The sequence below is a fragment of the Pongo pygmaeus genome, chromosome 18, assembly GCF_028885625.2.
Source record: "Pongo pygmaeus isolate AG05252 chromosome 18, NHGRI_mPonPyg2-v2.0_pri, whole genome shotgun sequence".
Lineage (NCBI taxonomy): Eukaryota > Metazoa > Chordata > Mammalia > Primates > Hominidae > Pongo > Pongo pygmaeus.
The window spans coordinates 62,419,999-62,438,872 of NC_072391.2; the positions used below are offsets into that span (position 1 = coordinate 62,419,999).

At 37.9% G+C, this 18,874-nt stretch overlaps 1 long non-coding RNA gene across 1 annotated transcript in view; it reads right to left on the bottom strand.

Annotated features, from left to right (window-relative positions):
• Positions 1–6,362: 6,362 nt before the first annotated feature.
• Positions 6,363–18,874, bottom strand: part of LOC129015041 (uncharacterized) — a 39,331-nt gene continuing 26,819 nt past the window's right edge. The window contains exon 4 of the long non-coding RNA XR_008494498.1: positions 6,363–6,706. This is a non-coding gene — a long non-coding RNA (uncharacterized LOC129015041). The remainder of the gene's footprint in view (positions 6,707–18,874) is intronic.

The following is an 18,874-nucleotide window of genomic DNA, read 5'->3' on the forward strand; positions in this document are numbered from 1 at the left end:
AGTTAATATTGAGTATCAAGTTGATTGAATTGAAAGATACAAAATATTGATCCTGGGTGTGTCTGTGAGGGTGTTGCCAAAGAAGATGAGCATTTCAGTCAGTGGACTGGGAAAGGCAGACCCACCCTCAATCTGGGTGGGCACAATCTAATCAGCTGCCAGTTCAGTCAGAATAAAAGCAGGCAGAAGAATGTAGAAAGCCTAAACTGGCTAAGTCTTCTGGCCTCCATCATTCCCCCATGCTGGATGCTTCTTGCCCTTGAACATCAGACTCCAAGCTCTTTAGCTTTTCAACTCTTAGACTTAACACCAGTGATTTGCCCAGGGCTCTTGGCCTTTGTCCACAAACTAAAGGCTGCACTATCGGCTTCCTCCCTACTTTTGAGGTTTTGGGACTCGGACTTGCTTCCTGGCTCCTCAGTTTGCAGACGGCCTTTTGTGGGACTTCGTCTTGTGGTCATGTGAGTCAATACTCCTTAATAAACTCCCTTTCATATATACATCACCCTATTAGTCCTGTCGCTCTAGAGAACCCTAATACATTATCACATCCCTTAGCAAATAGACTGTTAGTGCATGTAAAAATAAAATAAGAATAATTTGCTAACATTTATTTAGTGCCTACATGGGACAGGCATCATTCTAAGCAGTTTACATGTAGACTTATTTAATTCTCATAATTTACATGTTGGATAGAAACTATTGGCCTGGCATGGTGGCTCTCGCCTGTAATACCAGCAGTTTGGGAGGCCAAGACAGGTGGATCACCTGAGGTCAAGAATTCAAGACCAGCCTGGCCAACATGGTGAAACCCCCATCTCTACAAAAATACAAAAATTAGCCAGGCATGAAGGCAGGTGCCTGTAATCCCAGCTACTCGGGAGGCTGAGGTGGAAGAATCATTCGAACCCGGGAGGGGGAGGTTGCAGTGAGCTGAGATCGCCCCACTGCACTCCAGCCTGGGTGACAGAGAGACTCCATCTGAAAAAAAAAAAAAAAGAAGAAACTATTGACAAGGATCTTTTCTTGCAGAGGAAAGAGAGATAAAGAAATATCTACACAAACACATATACACATACAACTTACATGTATAAACACAAATATACATCATAGATCTAGATATTTTATTGATTCATATACTTAATAACTTTCAACACTAATAAATTGGACACTTACTTAGCTGCATTGGTAAACATACAATGCAGATCATAGGTGGCTCTATGCTCTCTGTGCCCTGTTATGGTCTATGAGAGAGTTTTTAGTCCTGGTGTCACACTGACATTCAAGACATTGAAGGTCCTGGAATGTGAGCCACATGATGAGATAATTTGAGGATGGGCAGTTTGCAGAAGAGAATACCCTTTGTTCAAATATCTAAACATCTGTCATGAACAAGAGCAATTAGATTCATTTTGTTTGACTCAGGAGGTGCAAAACTGAGACTAATGGATGGGAGCTTCAGGGAGGGAGAATGTTGCTCAGTCTAAGGAAAGATTTCTGGCAAGAAAGGTCTATGCCGCTAGATCTTGTGCTCCTGGGAATAGGAAGCTTTGGCTCCCTTCCAGCATGGAAACTCAAACTATATGTCAATTTAACAGGTAGTATCATATTTCACAGGATACTTCTGCTTTGGGTAAGAGAGGGTATTACAGGACCACCATGATCTCTTTTATGTATACATTTTAGTGGAAATTATAACAAGTCTAGTTAAAATGACATATGCCTTGGAAAAAAAGTTTATTTCTACTAATGTTAAAACTACTATGACTATCACTGCCAATGCTACTACAATACTATTAATGGTCATATGATAAATAATGTTTGCAGGGCAGCTACTGTATACTAGGTACATATTCCCTCTGCTAGATAGTTTGCATTTTGCATATACCATGTCATTTAACCTGCACAGCAATTCTGAGTGGTTGATGTCATAGATCTCTTTTTGCAGTTTCAGGGAACTGAGGGTCTAGGAGGTGAAGCCATCTATTCATGGTTAGCCAGATAGTAACACTCAGATCTATGTGTGTTTGGCCACAAAATCAGTTCTCTTTCTGTTTTACAGAGCCGTAGGAAGAGAGGGTAGGAAGAGAGGAGAGGAGAGGAGAGGAGAGGAGAGGAGATGAGAGGAGAGGAGAGGAGATGAGAGGATATATAATAGATAATCCTAGGCTTAGGCTAGATTTATTTTGGGAAAATATGAGACTCAGTTACTGAAATATTCTAATTTTTTATATATCAAGCTATACATTACTGATTATATAGGATGCAATTATTGATGACAGATTCACTAGTTTGATTCTTTCTCTGTTGATCTCATTCTTCCTGAGGTCGGTTCATCCTTCATAGGAAGAGCTACTACTTCACAATTGCATGAGAACAGATCAATTTATATGTATGGCTCATACACATCTTCTCAAAAGGAGAAATCAAGAGGGACTTAGGTATGGTAAGTTGAAGAACATGAAAAGGAATTGGAAAATCAAAAATGGTGAGGTGATTTTGGGATATCATCAGGACATCAAGAATAATAAAATTCAACATGTATCTGAAAGCAAATGATTCTAAGCAATTTTGATTGAGATAGTCTCTTTCCCCTAAGGGATTTAAAAATCCAAGTTGGATGAGATGATTTACATAAACATGCCAGACTCAGTAGTAAATAAAAATGTATGGAAAGCATAGTTTTTTATATAAGATGCACCTAGATTTTTTTATATAAGATGCTTTCTTTACATGACATACGTTCTCCATCTTTCTTTCTTTAAGACCTACCACTACTATGAAGCCTTTACTCAATTCTCTGGTTCCTGAGGTTTCCTCTCAAGCTTCTATAGAAGCTATCTTCTGCACCACAACATTAGATCCTGAATCATGTGCTATCAATACTACTGGATTTTTTGTTTTTCTGTGCCTGCTTTTCTTTCCTGTGCAGGTGGACAGAAATGCACATGGGTTGCAGTATCTAGGGAAATGCCAACTGAAGGTTCTTCAGGCCTGTTACAGACTAAGGTAACTTTGAAGAGCATAGTGAATTCCAATATCTAATCTTCATCTTTGCAAGACCAAGAATTCACTCTTGTCTGAGTCCTAGAAATGATGATTGATTCGAGCATTAATTATATTTTCCTAACGTTTGAGTTGTCTCAATGTTAAGTGGAGACTATCTGGACAAAACAGAAGCTTTCTGCTCCACCTACTTGTAAGGCAATGAGGGCAACCACTCAACAGAATTCCTCCTAAGAGGAACCCTGAGAGTGTTTGGAAGAAATAAATACTATGCAGAATGGATGGTGACCATCAAGAAAAAACTTCAGTGGAAAAAGGTGGCTCTCAGATTTCTTTCTCAAGGAAACCAGAGCTCCAGGAGAATGTTTTGTTTGACTGAGTACTTTGCTGGGCCAGAAGATGGAAAATTGGGGCCGGGCATGGTGGCTCACGCCTGTAATCCCAGCACTTTGGGAGGCTGAGGTGGGTGGATCATGAGGTCAGGAGATGGAGACCATCCTGGCTAACACGGTGAAACCCCGTCTCTACTAAAAATACAAAAAATTAGCCGGGCCTGGTGGTGGGCACCTGTAGTCCCAGCTACTCGGGAGGCTGAGGCAGGAGAATGGCCTGAACCCGGGAGGCAGAGCTTGCAGTGAGCAGAGATCACACCACTGCACTCCAGCCTGGGCGACAGAGTGAAACTCCATCTCAAAAAAAAAAAAAAAAAAAAAAAATGGAAATCAGAGTCAAGGTAGAACTAAATTGTATTAGGCTGTTACAGTGCACAACTCCAGGTGCCGTCACCGGCATTAAAGCCAGGAAGCAACTGTGGAAAAGAGGAATGTCTAATGGTACCTATCTCTATGAGGTAATATAAGATCTCTATTTTTCTGGCATACGCTTTCGGTAATTTTATCATGTTTTAGAATTCTTTTGTGACACTGGATTGATTTTGGGTGATAGAATGTTAAAAAAGGGCTGAGTTATGAATCTGAGTTACCATAGGTGAACCCAAGTACTTTTCCTGAAGCTTACCAGCTGAAAGAAAAGAGAATATTTGGGTTGCATATGAGTATAGGATACTGATGTCTAATTTGGGAGGATTGTTAAGATAAACAAAAAGAAATTATAAACTGTATGGAAATTGTAGAAGCTTGACATATGTTTACTGTCTTCTTACAGGAAAGCTGAGTGATATGGACTACTCCATAAGAAACTAAACAAGATCATCAAGTTGGTAACAATGAGGGATGTGTGTGTGTGTGTGTGTGTGTGTGTTGGGAATTGCATGAAAAGAGCATGGCAGTTTTGGAGGAATCTCACAAACAAAGAAGGAGAGCTTAGCAGTAATTCAGATGGTCAAGGCTCTAAGCCTGATGACCTCTGCATTATTCCTACAATAGGTCTAGGCCTGTCACAGAAGAGAGGGCCATAGAGCACGTCTAGCCTCTCCTTTCCCCCATACCTTGCTAGGACACTTGTAAATCTGTTTCTCTCATCACCTGCTTCTCTCTTTTGATAACCACACTTTTCTTCTAATATATTAATGCAAGCAGCATTGCTCTAGCTAAATCTTGCTGTTGCCAAGAAGTCATTTATCTCTTTTAGATGATTTTATGTATTTATCGCTTGTTTTATTTTATTTTATGGTTTTTAATCTCAGAGCTTCTTCTTATTGTCGTTGCTCTGATTTCTGGAGTCAAGAGACCAGCAACTTATTAAAACCCCAGTTATAGACAACATAGCCAACACAAAGTGTAAATTTACTAGAAAAAAAAATCTTGCTTTCCTCATTGTTTGTATTCCTATAATTTCAGTAACAAAACAAGGGACAAAATAGAAGCTCAGTAAACACTTGAATATTTCCTGGGGTCCTTTTGATGAAACAATATATATGAACACTTCACGCATTTTTTTTTAATGACAAAAGCTTTTGCCCTGTTCTTAAAGTCTATTATTGTTGCGTGCCTCTTCTCTGGTTCCAGTGAATTAAAATTTGTAGCAACTTAATCTCTCTCTAAACACATTTGTAATGCTTTGTTTTCTTTATTCAGTTGTGCTTTGTGTGTCATATATCATTACACTATGTTGCATTTCTTACAGAAAAAACCTACTGAAAGTGTCTTTTTTTTTAGAAAAGCAAAATTCTTTATTACTATGGCCTATAGCAGTTAAAGCTTGAAATTAGAATTAAGTATTGTGCATTGCGATGCAGACGACCATATAGATATATTAACATTTTGGCAAGGTTTTTCTTTACAGGCACAAAGTTGTCATTAGGAAATATAATACTCATTTTTTGCTTGATTAATTATAGCAAAAGCATAACAAAGTATATACTGTGTGTTAGAGCATGCAACATTTTGTAAAATTATGAATCATGGGCAAGCTGGGGTATGAATCCACAACATTCTGTAAGAAACTCAGAGTAAGTATGAAATTTGTTCTTTGAAGTTTTTTGACTAAAGAGAATTTATGCACTCCAAACATAAAGAAACACATCTCGAAAACACAACTCACAATCTAAAATAATCTGAGTTCTCTTCCCACCTTTCCAAATCTGCTATGGATTTACATATATGTAACCTTGGAAGATATTCTGATAATTATATGTAATAAATAATACTTAGTACATAATATAAATGTAATAATAGCTACTATTTTCTAAGGGCTTTCTTTGTGTCAGACATCATACAAATGTTCTCCGTGGTTACTGATTCAATCCTTACAAGACCTTTGCAAAGTAGGTAGTATTTTATTATTAGCTATTATTATAATCATTATTGAGTTAAACTTATATTCAGTGAGACACACATATTCTATCTATATAATTTCATAAATTTCTGCAAATGTATACATTTGTGTATCTGATATCTAATCAAGACAGAGAACAGTCCCATTACCTAGAAGTAGACACTATTTATAGCTCTAATTTCCTAATACATAACAATGGACTCAGAAGGGTTAAATAATTTGCCCAAAGGTACACCAGTAATAAATAGCACAGCTAATTGTCAAACTCACAGTCCTCATCATGCTATATTAGGATTCCCAAGGCTTAGCTTCCACATCTATTGGCTTTCTTTTGATTTTTATATGTATAAAAGTAGAGTTTGGAAAAGATTGAAAGGCTAAGTGGAACTAGCTGACATCTAACAGTGTTTTTCATATTTGCTAATTATTAGACTATCTTAGCTTTGTAAGAATAGAGATATCCTCTCCATGCTTAAAATTTTAAGCTAGTAGACTGAAGTTTTGACCTATAATATGAATTATGTTTGTATGTTCTCTAGTGATTCTGATAGTCACTACATATTCATTAGAATAGGCTATGTAGTACTATGGTCACAAATTAACCACAAAATATCAGAACCTTAACACAAGATTTATTTATTCAGAAACCCACTGCTTGGGTGACTCTCCAGAAAAGATGTCTTCTTTGCAGTAACAATTCAAGATCCTCTATCTTTGTGCCATTGAAATGTTTATGTCCTTGCAGCAGGTGGAGAGAAGAGTTAGCTGAAGGATTGTGCACTGGCTCTTAAATCTTAGCCAAATCCATTGGTCAGAATTCATCCCATGGGCCTGCCTCTTCAAAGGGGCTGAGAAATATGGACGAGAACAGAGGTATTTGGAGAAGAGTGCCACAGTCAGATTTTAAGAATCATTGAATCATTTACCTCTAAGTTTCTTTCCTTCTCAGATGTTTGTGGATCACCTGTGATACAGATAGATTTATATTTTCTGATTTTGTAGAAAATAATACCACTCTGACATCTCCAAATCACCATGAAATGCTTTTCTTTGTTTTCTCTTTGACTAGCATGATGTAATATTTCCATGAAAAGCATGAAACTATTATATTGATGAGGATCTGATGGTCCTGCTACCCCTTCTGTTGGTTGTTCTTTAATTCCCTTGAGTTAACATACTGTAAGTTAACCCTAGCCAGAATGCTTTGCATTTCCACCGAATTTACTGTCAATTGGATGCCACCATAACACCTACTGGCACATTAGAAGGCAAATGTTTTAAGCTTCTAGCCTCTAGTGGTTATGAGTTGACTATGGAGTCAGATTGCTTGGTCTTAGATCCAAGCTTCGTCATTTACTAGGTATATGAGTTTGGTAAGTGACTTAACCTCGCTGAACTAATCTTCTCTTGAGCAAAATGGGAGTAATTATATCTTCTACCTCATGGGACTGTCGTAAGTATTAAAAATGATAATCTACATTAAGTGCTTACCACAGGGTCTTACATATGGAGAGCAACCAATAAACTTTGTCTGCTTTTTACAAAGGGATGTCTTTAAGACTGCTGACCTGCCAATAACTAATAAAAAGAAGCTCCTCTGCCTCACCTCTCCCAGAGTAATGGATTTCACCAGTATATGCTGAGAGAGAAGGCTTTTTCTATGCCTTCAAATCAATCAATTTCAATTCATTTCCCCACCTTCTTGTAAAGCCAGTTTTGACCGTATCTTTCAACTCTAAATGATGATTTTATGAAAGTCAAAATGAAATTAGCAAAATGGTATTTTTCTGTCAATGAAAGCATAGAAGCTTTAAAAGACTGGTGAACAATAACTCACATCTCTCCTACTCTATACTACATGAAGCTGTGTGTTATCTAACAACAGGAGTATGTAAATCATGAAACGTAAACTTTCTTCCCCCAGAGTGGCAAGTGAGCTATTTTCAACTTTCTGTTGTGACACCACTTTTTTAGGTTGTGTCAGCACACCTATTATTAATTTACCTCTTCACAAGCTGTGTGCATCTTCTCCAAGAACGTTTATTGAGATCTCTTTTCCAACACTGTCTAGGCATTTCTCAGGATGTCTTGCATGGAATGCTAGTCTGGAATAATTATTTAATGTATATTTCCCTTGAAAAGATACTTTCTTGCTCAAATATGAATATACTTCAGGCTCTACCTATCTTAGACACTGACAACATATATTGGCACCTCACTATACATTAGCACATCCAGAATATGTTTTTAGACATCCTAAAGTAATGTCTGTTTAACTCCGTTCTACTGATTACCTACAAAACTAATTTGGCCATGAAAAACTTATTTTCACACAAAAAAGTGTGTTCCAAAGGATGATATATTTGGCAAATCGTGTGCAGAATTGATGAGAGAGCTTAAGCTATGGAAGTCTCCTTGCTTCTTAGGTTTAGAAAGATAATAATAAAGAAACAATGTCTTGGTTTGATCTGATTGTATAAAGCCAATGGCCACCATAAGCACAAAACTCTAATTTGTTTGACAGGACCGGAACTGGGGAGAGCAAAGTGAAAGCACTTGTAGGAGTTGCACTATTTAAGGAGGCAGCAAAAAGCTCAGTAAACAAGATAAATCATATTTTAATGCAATATTTTAAGATAAGGAAAATAAAACTATTTTAAAAATAAAAATGCCAAATGCCATGATGAACAAAACAGCAAATTTTAAATAAAGGCAAGATGAGTATTGCTGATTTTTTCTTTTGCTCCCATATGGTTTTAAACAATACTGTTACTCTTCCCTTATTTTAAAATCTTGATATTTTGTTCATCATGAATTTTTGCATTAGGTTTTGATATGTTAAAATAAAATGGTGCGTTGAAATATCACTTGCCTTGATTTCTGAGTGTTTTGGGGCCCCTTCAATGTTACGACTGAGCGAGCACCTCATCACCTCCCTCCAGTTCCAGATTTGCTACTTGATTCCTGTTCAAATGTAACTGGGGATGGAAGAGCAAACTCATTTTATCTAGGACTGAGTTCTGCACAAAGTCAGCATAGTATTGGGAGGAAATGGCACAACCATGTTCATAGCAGCCCTATTCACAATAGTTAAAAGGTGGGAGCAACCCAAATGTCTATCCACAGATGAATGAATATACACAATGTGATGTATACACACAATGGCATATTGTTCAGCCTCAAAAAGGAAGGAAATTGTGACACATGCTACAACATGGATGAACCTTGAAGACATTATGCAAAATGAAATAAGCTAGTCACTAAAAAGACAAATACTGGATGATTTCATTTATATGAAGTATCAAGTATAATGAAACTCACAGAAACGACAAATAAGCATGGTAGTTTCCAGGGACTGGAGGAAGGGGAAAGAGGGACTTGTTGTTTAAAGGGTATAGAGTTTCAGTTTTCACAACGATATGAACATACTAAATACTACTGATATATACACTTAAAAGTGGTTAAGATGGTAAATGTTCTGTTACATGTATTTTATCACCATTACTTTTTTAAATTAAAATTTGAGAAAGAGGAGAAATGGCAACTGTCAAGGACAGAGATGCACATCATCAAAAGCAGAATTGGAGAAGGGTGCCAAAGAAGCAGAAGGCCAGGAAAGGGAGGGGAGAAAACACAGGTTGGAGGAGTAACCTGGGTGAACTCTGGTCTCTAGGCTTCTACCTGTCCTTGGAACAGGCTGCATTGAAAAGGAGGCTGAAATATGTTCACTCAACTTCAGGTGTCTTTTCTGCCTCTTCTTCTTCTCCTTCAGAGACTTTCTGGGGGAAAGATCTTTAAATGTAAGATATATTTTGGTTAGAAATCCTGTCTGTTAATGTACAGCTTCACAGTGCTGACGGGCTGCCCATGACGTGCAGCACATTTTGGATGCTTTTATAGAAAAGCTAAGATTATTTTTCTAATAACTCTTTCATCTGCAGCATCTAGTTTTTCCATTAGGAAAACTAAAATAGCTTGTGGAATTGCTTTTTGTCCTTCTACAATAACAGATGCTGCAGCAAGCCCATCACTTTGGGACATATGTAGAATATGATGTGGTTACAATGAGAAAACTCCCTCTTCTCTCCACACCCTTTTTGCAGAAGGACACTTTGTGACATCTCCTTCATGTTTCTGGGTCACAGAATATCTTGTGTGAGTGGAAAAGAGATAACATATGTCAACATATGCTGAAATAATAAATATGATCTCTTTAAGGGCAGATAGCATCCATGAATAATTTTAACAACTCACAAAGATACTTGGCCATAATTAGTTCTAGGGAAGATTTTTTTTAAATGTTTTCTTTCACTGGGACACACTGGATACTGTTTTCTTGGTGGTGGGAGAGGAGTGGATAGTGAATATCAATCAGGATAGGCTGGATTAAGCAGTGATAATAAACATCCTGCAAATCCTAGTGACTGAAAAAATTGAGTGTTATTGCTCTCTCATGTTACACGTCTGCTGCACAGCTATAGCAGTGTGTTCTGTCATCTTCACTCTGGGACTCATGCTAACAGAGTGCCTGTCCTCTTGTTGTCATGACCAAGATTACAAAGATGTATGATGGACCAGGCTGCTTCTGCTCGGAAGTGACACACCACTTGGCCCACATTTCATTGGCAAATGAAATGGCCCCTCGAGTTCAACAAGGTACATTTGTATAATCTTTCTTCAGGGAGGTTCTGTGAAACAATAATAAAAATGAACTGGAATAGTTAGCAAAGAGGACTCTAATGTACAGGTGGTTGAAGAAAGGAAAGAGAGCTACTATTGCCACAATTTTCCAGGAATATTGTATACTGTTCTTGGTCAGTTGTCACTCAGTCTTGACCACAACCCTATAAAATCCATTATTCTTCCTTTTATTTTTCTTAGGGATGAACAAGGTAAGTTCAAGCTGATGCAGTGTTATCAGTCAGGGTTCTCTAGAGGGACAGAACTAGTAGGACAGATGAATAAATCAAGGGGAGTTTATTAGGAGAATTGACTCACATGATTAGACGGTGAAGTCCCACAATAGGCCATCTGCAAACGGAGGAGCCAAGAAGCCAGTCTGAGTCCCAAAACCTCAAAAGTAGGGAAGCCGATAATACAGCCTTCAGTCTGTGGCTGAAGGCCCGAGAGCCCATGGCAAATCACTGCTGTAAGCCCAAGAGTCCAAAAGCTGAACAATTTGGAATCTGATGTTTGAGGGTAGGAAGCATTCAGCATGGGAAAAAGATGGAGGCCAGAAGACTCAACCAGTCTGCTCTTTCCATGCCTGCTTTTATGCTGGCAGCTGATTAGATGGTGCCCACCCAGACTCAGGGTGGGTCCACTTCTCCCAGTCCACTGACTCAAATGTTAATCTCCTTTGGCAACACCCTCACAGACACACCCCAGGAACAATACCTTGTGTTCTTCAATCCAATCAAGTTCATACTCAATATTAACCATCACCCTCAGTAACCTGCCTAAGGTCATAGAGTTATTATGTTAAAGCTGGTATTTAAATTAATGCTCAACTAACTCAAAGGTCATGTTCTTCCCAAGACAACATGGTGACTCTTACAATCACATGAGGACAAAGTGAGGCTTAAATCACCTATTATGCAACCCATTTTTTCAATGGTGATACCCAGTATGGACGTCCGTGTTAATTGATTAGGTAGATAACAAGCACAGCATGTAAAGATTGATAGAACAGTTATGTTCTTCTGAAGCAGAATGGGCTGGAAAGGCTAGGTTGTTTACCCCGCCTCACGCATTTTCCACATTTAAGAGGACATGAGTCTCACTGACCGTCATATATAGGTTATAAAACTCCTTCAATAAGAACATTTTTTTAAAATCACTATTTCTGGAGTATCCCAAATAGGATGAAAGCATATATTTCTAGAAATGGCTGGGAGTGAAGAATTAATAAAAATAAGTTCATGAATAATACAAGAAAAGAGTTTACCAAGGCAATGCATACATATCAAAGGCAAAAGCTGGCTAAGAAACCCAGTGTTGCAATACAAGTACGTTTAATTTTTCTAGAAGATATATAAACAATTTTAAAACTCCCACTCAGAGAACTCACCACCCGCCTCAGCCCCATTGTTTTACCCTATCTTCCAAATATTATTTGAAATAGTAAGGCATTATTTGGCACACATGCTTATCATGCTGTTAATGAGAAGAGTGAATTAAAAATGGAAAGAGACTAACTGTTCAAAAATTGGGTAAATGTGTAAGGAAAGTCTGACTCATCTGTTTGAAGAAAGGCTACCCCACTGTTAAAAGACTCGTTTGTGAATAGTTCAAAATAATGTGTGAATATGGTTTGGCTTCCGTGTTCAGTTAAACAATTAGAATATGAAATGGAATATACTATAAGGTCTCCACTCTGCAGGACAAATGAACAGAAAAATCAAACAATGTATTTGTTTATGTAGAAAAAGATAAGGAAATAGAAATGAATATGAAATCTACCATATGTAGCATTGGTGGTTATAGTCTGTATAACTATAGGTGATTATTACATTCATTGTTTATTTATTTATGTATGTGGTAGATATTTATGGAAAGGCTATGACACGGTAGATGCAGTTCTAAGTGTGGCAGTGAATAAAGCCAAGCAAACCACTTTCTTGTGCTGCTTATAATATGATGGGGGAGGATCTATGAGAAACAAATAAACATGTTACTTTGTTTAAACTCCTTTGGAGAAAACTAAATAGGATAAGGGAATACAGTGCCATGGAGGAGGAGTTATTTTGTATATGTTGGTCAAGGAAGGCTTCTCTGAAAAGAGAATATTTGAGTAGAGGCCTGAAGGAAGTGGGGGAGCTGGCAAGGCAGGTTAGTGGGGACAAGCATTCAGGCAGAGAGGAACCAGATGCAAAGGCCCTGGGTGTTTGCATGCTTCAAGGAACAACAGAAGCAAATGTGGCTTGAATGAAAGGAGGAAGGAGAAGATAGTAGTAGAAGGGGTCAGAGGAGTGGTGGTTGGTGGTGGCACAATCATGTGAGACTTGAAGACAATTTCCAGGACTCTGGCTTTTTTACTGAAAGAGATACAAATTACTGGAGGATTCTGAGCCAAGGTGTGGCATGGTCTATCTTACAAAGGCCATTCTGGCTGCTGGGGGAAAGAGACTGGGAACAGGGTAAGCAAATCAGAAACAAGTGAGAAATATCAGTAGCTTAGACTTGGGAAAAAACAGCAAAATAATAAGAGATGTTTGGATTTTTAATAGCTCACAGATCAATCTGAAAGGATTTGCTTATAGAGAGGCCGTATGAAAAGAAAACTCAATCACGATTCCCAAGTTTGTGCACTGAGAAACTGATGATGAAGTTGCCATTTACTAAGAGAAGAATGCAGAAGAAACTGATTTAGGGGTGGGATGGGAAGAAATCCAGAGTTTGGTTTGGGATGGATTAATTGTGAGATGTTTATTCAAATAAGCAGATAAACATATGAGTTCCACATTCAGAGGGCTGAATGAAATAACGTAAGGATTAAACGTAGTTGATAAAAGGTCCAAGAGTCAGTCCTGGGCATGTTACTATTTTGAGCTGGCAGGACAAGGAGGAACCAGAAAAGGAAAATGAAAAGCGATGGCCATTGGGGTAGGAAGAAAACTGAGTGTTGTCCCCCAAGCCAAGTATATAAAGATGAAGAGAGTTTATGTCAATTGCTGCTGATATAATAATATCTGCAATGAGAACTAATTAGTGACCAATGTATTTGGTAACACAGGTAACTGGGAGAGTAGTTTCAGTGGAGAGATCAGACTGAAAGGCTAACTGGAATTGGTACAAGAGAGAATAGAAAGGGGAGAAGTGAAGACATCAAGGAATTTTCCTGAAAATGGAAACAGAGATATTGGGCAATAGTTTAAAGAAGTTATGGAATAAAGAGAGAGCTTTTGATAAGATAGGAGGTAGGAAATCTTACAATTTCTTTTGAAACAGGGTCTTGCTGTGTCACCCAGGCTGGAGTGCAATGATGCCATCATGTCTCACTGTGTACTTGGTATAGGCATGAGCCACCACACCCACCTACAATGTCCTTGAATAATAATGGGAATAATAAGTAAGTAGGGGAAACTTGATAATGCAGGAAAGAGAGAAGATAGCAAAAGAGATGTCCTTGGTTAGATGAGAGAGGGCCCAGGGCACATTGCAGAAGTGGGCCTTTGAAGCAATGTGAGTTCATTCATCCTAAGAGAGGAAAAGACACAGCTTGTGGATATGAATGCAGAAACTTTGCTGTATTTGGTGATGGATGCAGGTGGAACTTTTGATATAACTTCTATTTTCTCAGTGAATTAAGAGGAATTATGTTCTCTTCCCAAGTTGCATAGAAATAAATCACAGAGCCCTCTGGATTGAAGATTCCAAAGTCTGTTCTTTCCATGACAGCACAATGGTCTAGCCTAGCCTCCGTCAGGGTAAAAACTTAAAATTCATCTAAATTTTAGACATCCACATTAAGTATTAATATTCTTAAGAGAGGGCTCACCCTCCATTTAGCAAATCTTATATTGGAACTCCTCTATTGGCCAGAGGCATCACTTTTCCACATATACAATAGAAATCCCTTTGCTGATTTTTTTGTTTCCAAAGCCCAAAGTTAATAATAATAGCAGTATCCATATCAAGATTACAAAATCATTATTAGTGGTACAATTTTACAAATAAGTAAATTAAAGTTCAGCCAGATTAAGGAACTTGGTCATCTTTGTGCCCTCCACTCCTAGCGTGGTTCACTGAGTTTTTGGTGGATCACTTATCTTCCTCATACAGCAGCTTAAATTATATGAATTTTTATTACCCAGCCAGTTTTCAGTTGCAACAAAGGGAAAACCCATCTAAAATGGTTTAAATTGTAATCCTGCTGTTTCAAGTTCAAGACAGGTTAATTCAATGACTCAACACCATCCCAATGGGCTGTTTCACCAGCTTCACATTTTGCCACCATAAAATCGTAGCTTGTCCAAATAAGGCAGCCTGGCAGATGCCGCTGATGCTCTTTGGAGGCTGAACCGAGGGAACATTTCTGTTTTGTGTCTCTTTAAAATCAAGGAAAACCTTCCCAGAATCTCTCCCTGATCCCAACTGTAGACTCAGCTAGATTTTGTATCTACATCCTTCTCCTTTTTGTCTCTCTCTTCTCCCCCTTCTCTCTCTCTCTCTCTGAGATTCACTTTTTCCTGAGTACCCTTGTAGCTAATGCTAATTAGGTAAAGCTTGATTCTCATACAGCGGCTTAAATTATCCCGTAAAAAGCTATATTTAAAAAATTATAGTCCTGAGTATAGTCCAGGATGATGTTCCTGTACTATAGGATTTTTCTGAGGTCACCACTTGTTAAGGACTTTATTGATCTGGGTTGAAAATTAATTGTTTTATCAAGTCATTAAGAAATATATTCTATACTGTTATGAATTTACTTATGAAACTTTAAATCAGCTTTGCAGAAGTTAAGGAATCCATCACCAGCCCTATAATTTACCTAATGATAATTCCACATCAATAGGACAAAGCATGACCTGTTAGAAGTCAAAGTCACGTCTCTCTTTTACAAAACATGAAATAAAAAATCTACTAAATGGGAACCATACCAGGTATTGTATTCATAAACCAAAGGTCTTAAAATAGCCTTCAGGCTCTATCTGATGGGAAACCCCCTTGTTCTGCTACTTCTCTGACCTCCCCTGCTACAACTGTGCTCACTCACACCTGGCTTCAGCAGCTCTGCTTTTGTTGGTGTTCCTTTCACAAGAGACATCATACACTCATGCTTCATGTCTTTGGCAATCACTGCTCCTTTGTCTGGGATTAGTATCACTTTATTTTGATGCCTTTCTTGACCCACCATTTATGAAATAGCTACCCTGCCTCCTAAGCTTTAAGACTTCCTTTTCCATTTCCTGGGTTATTTTTCCCCACAGCACTTAATAGCACCAGGCACATTATATATTTATTTGTAAATCCGTATTTGTCTTTTTCCCTCTACCAGACAGTAAGCTCCAAGAGACCACAGTATTTTTTTTCCTTGCAATAGTCCAATTACTCAGAACAATGGCTAGCATGTAGTAGGCAATCAATGCTTCCAGAATAAACAAACATTGTAATCTCTGCATTCAAGAGGCTTCCAATTTATTGGAAAAGTAATGCAAACCCAACAACCAACAACCCAAGCAACCCACACAATAGCCATCTGACCACCCACCAAATGGGTTTCATGGTACTCAGCATGAGACTTGACAACAACACCCAACAGAGTCAGAAAGCCTGAGATCCATGCCTACATCCACTCACTAGGCCTGATGAGTTTAGAAAGGTTTTTTGTTTTTGTTTTTGTTTTTGTTTTTTTTGACAGAGTTTTGCTCTGTCGTCCAGGCTGGAGTGCAGCGGTGGGATCTTGGCTTCACTGCAACCTCCGCCTCCTGTATTTAAGCGATTTTCCTGCCTCAGCCTCCCAAGTAGCTAGGATTACAGGCACACACCACCACGCCCAGCTAATTTTTGTATTTTTAGTAGAGATGGATTTTCACCGTGTTGGCCAGGCTGGTCTCGAACTCCCAACCTCAGGTGATCCACCCACTTTGGCCTCCCAAAGTGCTGGGAGTACAGGCCTGAGCCACTGTGCTTGTATAGAGAATAGTGATAAATTATCTACTCCTTTATTTCTTCATCAGTGAGATAGACTTAATACTATCTCAATGAATTGTTTTGAGAGATTAAATAATCTCTGGAAAACACTTTACACTGTGGCAGACATTTAAAGTGCTCATTTGACCCTTGAACAACATAGGGTTTGAACTGTGAGAATCCAGTTAGACATGGATTTTCTTATGTCTCTACTACCCCTGAGATAGCAAGATCATCTCCTCATAATCCTCCTCCTCCTCCTCCTCAGCCTACTCAATGTGAACATAATGAGCATGAAGATCTTCATGATCATTCACTTCCACTTAATGAATAGTAAGTATATTTTATCTTCCTTCTGATTTTAATAACATTTTATTTTCTCTAGCTTGCTTTATTGTAAGAATATGGTATATAATATAGATAACATACAAAATATTTGTTAATTGACTGTTTATGTTATTGGTAAGGCTTCCAGTCAATAGTAGGCTATTAGCGGTTACATTTTGGGAAAGTCAAAAGTTATACATGGATTTTCAACTGTGTGGGGCTTGGCGCCCGAACCCGTTGTGTGGTTCAAGGGTCTACTGTATATGTACAATTTTATTATATATAAAAAAGGGCGAGATTTGATAAAGGCACAGATGAGCTCTGCCTGGGGAATTCAGGAAAACAAAGATGAGATGAGCCTGAAACCCAGGCGCTCTGTGGAAACTTATTGATAATTGACAAAAGAGTGGGGGTTGTGAATATTTTAGTTCCCTAAAACTTTTACCTATAGAGAGGCACACCGTTGTTCTCCTTTGTCTCTGATCATCAGTCCATATTAAAATTGAAGAGATTGGTGTCGGAACGAAATCAGTACCTGGGTGCTAAAACGCTGACAAGCTGGAGGTGCCTGATGAAATACATGTTGACTTATTTGCTACTACAGTATCTCTCTTGTTTCACAGGCTATTGAGCAAAACCAGGGAAGTTCAAATATATAATTCAACTCAAATATATTATATAATTAAGTATAACAGTTTTGTCATCCTATTTCATATGATTTCCAAAATACCAACATTTCTATATAATTTTAATTTCTTTTGCTTTCAAATTAGAGAATATGATGCCTTCTTCTGCCTAATTGTACATACATAATATGTAAATTATTAGACTATAATTTGCACAGAGTAGGTGCACAGAGAACATTAGGGTTCAAAACTATAAACTGACATGGCAATTTGTCTTTGCAAATAATATACAACTTGTGTCAAAGGAGGAAAAATACACACAGTATTTCACTAAATAACAATTATCTAGGAAATGTTGAGTTGTTATTATTCCGTATTAGTTCTACTTGCATTCATGTTAAATGAATAAAGCTGAATTAAAAGGTGACATTTGGGCTATTTCCTAAAAAATGTGATTTCTCAGTCTTTAAATACGTTTCCTTGGCTCATGTTTTCATCTAGGCAACACTGCTACTTTAATGTTATTTAAAATTAAATTTGTTCTTTGGTTCGTTACAATGCTTAGCAAGTTAATAAGTTTATAAATCATAATTAACTACAACTTTCTGTTCTGTTGCCCTTCTGAATTGCTTTCTTTTTGATTTTTTTTTTGTTTTTTTTCTTTTCCCTATGTAATTTGCTGCACACATACCTTATTTTAAAGATGGGTAGACTTCATTTTTATGGTGTGATGGACCGGGCTTAACTGGAAATGTGTAACCATGTCACGAGTGAAACACATGTGAGTGTGTGAATGCACATGTTTGCACATGTGTGAACATAAATGTGTACATAAATGCTTAACTGACTTCCAGAGAGCACCATTTTTTTGTACAGGTGCTCCTCCACTTGCTGGGTGCAATTTCTGAAACATGTTGATTCCAGTATTCCATCAGGGACTCCTTATTTCTGTACAATAAAGGGAAGTCAAATAAAGTATAATGAATTTTCAAACACTTCAGAAAAGCTTTAAAATGTTCAAAGAGAGAGTCAAAAAGCCTCACTCATTAGGATTCTACTTGGGGAATGTGGGTGAGCTTCATTAGAGTGTGGAACCACAGGGGGCAGAAAGGATTCCTGCAAATGCCTTTTTCTTCATTGTATCATATCACAGATCTCCCCTAGTGGCTTATTTAGAATGAACTGTGATTTTAGCAACACAGGGTGCAGAGGTAAGTGGTAATAATTAAGGAAGCACAGGCCTAACTGTGAAATCCTTTCCCACCCCTCTGGCCAACTGCACCCTCACAAGCATTCTTGGTCACCTGTATGTTAATGTACACACGTGTTTATCCATGTTGTTCTTAAACCTAAGACATTTATATTTTCCTCCTAAACCTCTACCTTTTTCTCGCCTAGTTGTTACAGGTTTCTTTGTTGTCTTCTTTTCACTCTCATGCAAATATTGTAAGTTTTATACCAATGCCAAAAAATGTTAACAGTTTTATATGTTGTCCAATACATGTAGTTGATTTCAGGCTGTCTTTGCTGTTCTCTTATATTTT